Here is an 8,045-nt window from a genome sequence, read left to right on the forward strand (position 1 = left end):
TTTTCAGGTTTGGATCACGCAGTAATGCGGTACCACACCGAAGCAGTCAATTAAACCTGGTTGCGATTAATATTTAAGAGGATAACGCCAGTTATGTCTCGGTTAGGTCTGGGATTTGCCCTCATCTGGCTCGTACTTTCGCATTTTTCACATACTTGTTGGCAAGATCCTGGCCTCTTTCTGGTACGGATCCCGCACTAATGTGGTTCCACACCGAAACAGTCACTTAAACCTGGTTGCGATTATTATTTTAGAGGATAACGCCGGTTACGTCTGGGTTAGATCTGGTATTTGCCCTCATCTGGCTCGTGCTTTGTCATTTTTCGCATACTTGTTGGCCAGATACAGGGCTCTTTCTGGCTTGTTTCACATAGTAATGCGGTACCACATCGAAACAGTCAATTAAACCAGGTTGCGATTAATATTTTAGAGGATAACGCCGGTTATGTCTCGGTTAGGTCTGGGATACGCCCGCATCCGGCTCGTACTTTCGCATTTTTCGCATACTTGATGGCCAGATCCTGGCCTCTTCCTGGTTTCGATCACGCAGTAATGCGGTACCACACCGAAGCAGTCAATTAAACCTGGTTGCGATTAATGTTTAAGTGGATAACGCCAGTTATGTCTCGGTTAGGTCTGGGATTTGCCCTCATCTTGCTCGTACTTCCGCATTTTTCGCATTCGTGTTGGCCAGATACAGGGCTCTTTCTGGCTTCTATCACATAGTAATGCGGTACCACACCGAAACAGTCAATTAAACCAGGTTGCGATTAATATTTTAGAGGATAACGCCGGTTATGTCTCGGTTAGATCTGGGATACGCCCGCATCTGGCTCGTACTTTCGCATTTTTCGCATACTTGATGGCCAGATCCTGGCCTCTTTCTGGTTTGGATCCCGCACTAATGTGGTTCCACACCGAAACAGTCAATTAAACCTGGTTGCGATTAATATTTTAGAGGATAACGCCGGTTATGTCTGGGTTAGGTCTGGGGTTTGCCCTCATCTGGCTCGTACCTTCGCATTTTTCGCATACTTGTTGGCAAGATCCTGGCCTTTTTCTGGTTTGGATCACGTAGTAATGCTGTACCACACCGAAGCAGTCAATTAAACCTGGTTGCGATTAATATTTTCGAGGATAACGCCGGTTATGTCTGGGTTAGGTCTGGTATTTGCCCTGATCTAGCTCGTACTTTCGCATTTTTCGCATACTTGTTCGCCAGATCCTGGGCATTTTCTGAGTTGGACCACGTAGTAATGTGGTACCACACTGAAACAGTCAATTAAGGCTGGTTCGATTAATATTTTAGAGGATAACGCTGGTTATGTCTCGGTCAGGTCTGGTAATTGCCCTCATCTGGCTCGTACTTTCGCATTTTTCCCATACTTCTTGACCTCATCCTGGCCTTTTTCTGGTTTGGAACACGTAGTAATGCGGTACCACACCGAAACAGCCAATTAAACCTGGTTGCGATTAATATTTAAGAGGATAACGCCGGTTATGTCTTGGTTAGCACTGGGATTTGCCCTCATCTGGCTCGTACTTTCGCATTTTTCGCATACTTGTTAGCCAGATTCTGGGCATTTTCTGAGTTGGACCACGTAGTAATGTGGTACCACACTGAAACAGTCAATAAAAGCTTTTTCCGATTAGTATTTTAGAGGAAGTCACTGGTTATGTCTGGGATAGTTCTGGTATTTGCAATCATCTGGCTCATACTTTCGCGTTTTTCGCATACTTGTTGGCCAGATCCTGGCCTCTTTCTGGTATGTATCCCACACAAATGTGGTTCCACACCGAAACAGTCAATTAAACCTGGTTGCGATTAATATTTTCGAGGATAACGCCGGTTATGTCTCGGTTAGGTCTGGGATTTGCCCTCATCTGGCTTGTACTTTCGGATTTTCCGCATACTTGTTGGCCAGATACAGGGCTTCTTCTGGCTTGTATCACGTAGTAATGCGGTACCACACCGAAACAGTCAATTAAACCAGGTTGCGATTAATATTTTAGAGGATAACGCCGGTTATGTCTGTGTTAGGTCTGGGGTTTGCCCTCATCAGGCTCGTACCTCCGCATTTTTCGCATACTTGTTGGCCAGGCCCTGGCTTTTTTCTGGTTTGGACCACGTAGTAATGTGGTACCACACTGAAACAGTCAATAAAAGCTAGTTCCGATTAGTATTTTAGAGGAAGACTCTGGTTACGTCTGGGTTAGTTCTGGTATTTGCAATCATCTGGCTCATACTTTCGCGTTTTTCGCATACTTGTTGGCCAGATCCTCGCCTTTTTCAGGTTTGGATCACGAAGTAATGCGGTACCACACCGAAGCAGTCAATTAAACCTGGTTACGATTAATATTTAAGAGGATAACGCCGGTTATGTCTGGGTTAGGTCTGGTATTTGCCCTGATCTAGCTCGTACTTTCGCATTTTTCGCATACTTGTTCGCCAGATCCTGAGCATTTTCTGGCTTGCATCACTTAGTAATGCGGTATCACATCGAAACGGTCAATTAAACATGGTTGCGATTAATATTTTCGAGGATAACGCTGGTTATGTCACGGTCAGGTCTGGTAATTGCCCTCATCTGGCTCGTACTTTCGCATTTTTCGCATACTTGTTGGCCAGATCCTGGCCTTTTTCTGGTTTGGATCATGTAGTAATGCTGTACCACACCGAAGCAGTCAATTAAACCTGGTTGCGATTAATATTTTCGAGGATAACGCCGGTTATGTCTGGGTTAGGTCTGGTATTTGCCCTGATCTGGCTCGTACTTTCGCATTTTTCGCATACTTGTTCGCCAGATCCTGGGCATTTTCTGAGTTGGACCACGTAGTAATATGGTACCACACTGAAACAGTCAATTAAGGCTGGTTCCGATTAATATTTTAGAGGATAACGCTGGTTATGTCTCGGTCAGGTCTGGTAATTGCCCTCATCTGGCAAGCACTTTCGGATTTTCCGCATACTTGTTGGGCAGATACAGGGCTTTTTCTGGCTTGTATCACGTAGTAATGCGGTACCACACCGAAACAGTCAATTAAACCAGGTTGCGATTAATATTTTCGAGGATAACGCCGGTTATGTGTGGGTTAGTTCTGGTATTTGCCCTGATGTGGCTCGTACTTTCGCAGTTTTCGCATACTTCTTGACCTGATCCTGGGGTTTTTCTGGATTGGAACACGTAGTAATGCGGTACCACACCGATACAGTCAATTAAACCTGGTTGCGATTAATATTTAACAGGATAACGCCGGTTATGTCTCGGTTAGGTATGGGATTTGGCCTCATCTGGCTCGTACTTTCGCATTTTTCACATACTTGTTCGCCAGATCCTGAGCATTTTCTGGCCTGCATCACTTAGTAATGCGGTATCACATCGAAACGGTCAATTAAACCAGGTTCCGAGTAATATTTTGGAGGAAAACGCCGGTTATGTCTGGGTTAGATCTGGTATTTGCAATCATCTAGCACATACTTTCGCACTTTTCGCATACTTGAATGGTCAGATCCTGGCCTTTTTCTGGCTTGGCCCACGTAGTAATGTGGAGCCACACTGAAACTGTCAATTAAACCTGGTTGCGATTAATATTTTAGAGGATAACGCCGGTTATGTCTGGGTTAGGTCTGGGGTTTGCCCTCATCTGGCTCGTACCTTCGCATTTTTCACAACTTGTTGGCAAGATCCTGGCCTCTTTCTGGTATGGATCCCGCACTAATGTGGTTCCACACCGAAACAGTCAATTAAACCTGGTTGCGATTATTATTTTAGAGGATAACGCCGGTTACGTCTGGGTTAGGTCTGGTATTTGCCCTCATCTGGCTCGTGCTTTGGCATTTTTCGCATACTTGTTTGTCAGATCCTCGCCATTTTCTGGTTTGGATCACGCAGTAATGCGGTACCACACCGAAACAGTCAATTAAACCTGGTTGCGATTAATATTTAAGAGGATAACGCCGGTTATGTCTCGGTTAGGTCTGGGTTTTGCCCTCATCTGGCTCGTACCTTCGCATTTTCCCCATACTTGTTGGCAAGATCCTGGCCTTCTTCTGGTTTGGAACACGTAGTAATGCGGTACCACACCGAAACAGCCAATTAAACCTGGTTGCGATTAATATTTAAGAGGATAACGCCGGTTATGTCTTGGTTAGCACTGGGATTTGCCCTCATCTGGCTCGTACTTTCGCATTTTTCGCATACTTGTTCGCCAGATCCTGGGCATTTTCTGAGTTGGACCACGTAGTAATGTGGTACCACACTGAAACAGTCAATAGAAGCTTTTTCCGATTAGTATTTTAGAGGAAGTCACTGGTTATGTCTGGGATAGTTCTGGTATTTGCAATCATCTGGCTCATACTTTCGCGTTTTTCGCATACTTGTTGGCCAGATCCTGGCCTCTTTCTGGTATGTATCCCGCACTAATGTGGTTCCACACCGAAACAGTCAATTAAACCTGGTTGCGATTAATATTTTCGAGGATAACGCCGGTTATGTCTTGGTTAGCACTGGGATTTGCCCTCATCTGGCTCGTACTTTCGCATTTTTCGCATACTTGATGGCCAGATCCTGGCCTCTTCCTGGTTTCGATCACGCAGTAATGCGGTACCACACCGAAGCAGTCAATTAAACCCGGTTGCGATTAATGTTTAAGTGGATAACGCCAGTTATGTCTCGGTTAGGTCTGGGATTTGCCCTCATCTTGCTCGTACTTCCGCATTTTTCGCATTCGTGTTGGCCAGATACAGGGCTCTTTCTGGCTTCTATCACATAGTAATGCGGTACCACACCGAAACAGTCAATTAAACCAGGTTGCGATTAATATTTTAGAGGATAACGCCGGTTATGTCTCGGTTAGGTCTGGGATACGCCCGCATCTGGCTCGTACTTTCGCATTTTTCGCATACTTGATGGCCAGATCCTGGCCTCTTACTGGTTTGGATCCCGCACAAATGTGGTTCCACACCGAAACAGTCAATTAAACCTGGTTGCGATTAATATTTTAGAGGATAACGCCGGTTATGTCTGGGTTAGGTCTGGGGTTTGCCCTCATCTGGCTCGTACCTTCGCATTTTTCGCATACTTGTTGGCAAGATCCTGGCCTTTTTCTGGTTTGGATCAGGTAGTAATGCTGTACCACACCGAAGCAGTCAATTAAACCTGGTTGCGATTAATATTTTCGAGGATAACGCCGGTTATGTCTCGGTTAGGTCTGGGATTTGCCCTCATCTGGCTTGTACTTTCGGATTTTCCGCATACTTGTTGGCCAGATACAGGGCTTCTTCTGGCTTGTATCACGTAGTAATGCGGTACCACACCGAAACAGTCAATTAAACCAGGTTGCGATTAATATTTTAGAGGATAACGCCGGTTATGTCTGTGTTAGGTCTGGGGTTTGCCCTCATCAGGCTCGTACCTCCGCATTTTTCGCATACTTGTTGGCCAGGCCCTGGCTTTTTTCTGGTTTGGACCACGTAGTAATGTGGTACCACACTGAAACAGTCAATAAAAGCTAGTTCCGATTAGTATTTTAGAGGAAGACTCTGGTTACGTCTGGGTTAGTTCTGGTATTTGCAATCATCTGGCTCATACTTTCGCGTTTTTCGCATACTTGTTGGCCAGATCCTCGCCTTTTTCAGGTTTGGATCACGAAGTAATGCGGTACCACACCGAAGCAGTCAATTAAACCTGGTTACGATTAATATTTAAGAGGATAACGCCGGTTATGTCTGGGTTAGGTCTGGTATTTGCCCTGATCTAGCTCGTACTTTCGCATTTTTCGCATACTTGTTCGCCAGATCCTGAGCATTTTCTGGCTTGCATCACTTAGTAATGCGGTATCACATCGAAACGGTCAATTAAACCTGGTTGCGATTAATATTTTCGAGGATAACGCTGGTTATGTCACGGTCAGGTCTGGTAATTGCCCTCATCTGGCTCGTACTTTCGCATTTTTCGCATACTTGTTGGCCAGATCCTGGCCTTTTTCTGGTTTGGATCATGTAGTAATGCTGTACCACACCGAAGCAGTCAATTGAACCTGGTTGCGATTAATATTTAAGAGGATAACGCCGGTTATGTCTCGGTTAGGTCTGGGATTTGCCCTCATCTGGCTCGTACTTTCGCATTTTTCGCATACTTGTTCGCCAGATCCTGAGCATTTTCTGGCTTGCATCACTTAGTAATGCGGTATCACATCGAAACGGTCAATTAAACCTGGTTGCGATTAATATTTTCGAGGATAACGCTGGTTATGTCACGGTCAGGTCTGGTAATTGCCCTCATCTGGCTCGTACTTTCGCATTTTTCGCATACTTGTTGGCCAGATCCTGGCCTTTTTCTGGTTTGGATCATGTAGTAATGCTGTACCACACCGAAGCAGTCAATTAAACCTGGTTGCGATTAATATTTTCGAGGATAACGCCGGTTATGTCTGGGTTAGGTCTGGTATTTGCCCTGATCTGGCTCGTACTTTCGCATTTTTCGCATACTTGTTCGCCAGATTCTGGGCATTTTCTGAGTTGGACCACGTAGTAATGTGGTACCACACTGAAACAGTCAATAAAAGCTTTTTCCGATTAGTATTTTAGAGGAAGTCACTGGTTATGTCTGGGTTAGTTCTGGTATTTGCAATCATCTGGCTCCTACTTTCGCGTTTTTCGCATACTTGTTGGCCAGATACAGGGCTTTTTCTGGCTTGTATCACGTAGTAATGCGGTACCACACCGAAACAGTCAATTAAACCAGGTTGCGATTAATATTTTAGAGGATAACGCCGGTTATATCTGTGTTAGGTCTGGGGTTTGCCCTCATCAGGTTCGTACCTTCGCATTTTTCGCATACTTGTCGGCCAGGCCCTGGCTTTTTTCTGGTTTGGACCACGTAGTAATGTGGTACCACACTGAAACAGTCAATAAAAGCTAGTTCCGATTAGTATTTTAGAGGAAGACTCTGGTTATGACTGGGTTAGTCATGGTATTTGCAATCATCTGGCTCATACTTTCGCGTTTTTCGCATACTTGTCGGCCAGGCCCTGGCTTTTTTCTGGTTTGGACCACGTAGTAATGTGGTACCACACTGAAACAGTCAATAAAAGCTAGTTCCGATTAGTATTTTAGAGGAAGACTCTGGTTATGACTGGGTTAGTCATGGTATTTGCAATCATCTGGCTCATACTTTCGCGTTTTTCGCATACTTGTTGGCCAGATCCTGGCCTCTCTCAGATTTGGATCCGGCACTAATGTGGTTCCACACCGAAACAGTCAATTAAACCTGGTTGCGATTAATATTTTAGAGGATAACGCCGGTTATGTCTGGGTTAGGTCTGGGGTTTGCCCATATCTGGCTCGTAGTTTCGCATTTTTCGCATACTTGTTGGCCAGATCCTGGCCTCTTTCTGGTTTGGATCCCGCACTAATGTGGGTCCACACCGAAACAGGCAATTAAACCTGGTTGCGATTAATATTTTAGAGGATAACGCCGGTTATGTGTGGGTTAGGTCTGGTATTTGCCCTGATCTGGCTCGTACTTTCGCAGTTTTCGCATACTTCTTGACCTGATCCTGGGGTTTTTCTGGATTGGAACACGTAGTAATGCGGTACCACACCGATACAGTCAATTAAACCTGGTTGCGATTAATATTTAACAGGATAACGCCGGTTATGTCTCGGTTAGGTCTGGGATTTGGCCTCATCTGGCTCGTACTTTCGCATTTTTCACATACTTGTTCGCCAGATCCTGAGCATTTTCTGGCCTGCATCACTTAGTAATGCGGTATCACATCGAAACGGTCAATTAAACCAGGTTCCGAGTAATATTTTGGAGGAAAACGCCGGTTATGTCTGGGTTAGATCTGGTATTTGCAATCATCTAGCACATACTTTCGCACTTTTCGCATACTTGAATGGTCAGATCCTGGCCTTTTTCTGGCTTGGCCCACGTAGTAATATGGTGCCACACTGAAACTGTCAATTAAACCTGGTTGCGATTAATATTTTAGAGGATAACGCCGGTTATGTCTGGGTTAGGTCTGGGGTTTGCCCTCAT

Source organism: Colletes latitarsis, unplaced genomic scaffold, assembly GCF_051014445.1.
Source record: "Colletes latitarsis isolate SP2378_abdomen unplaced genomic scaffold, iyColLati1 scaffold0013, whole genome shotgun sequence".
NCBI classification, from domain to species: Eukaryota; Metazoa; Arthropoda; class Insecta; order Hymenoptera; family Colletidae; genus Colletes; species Colletes latitarsis.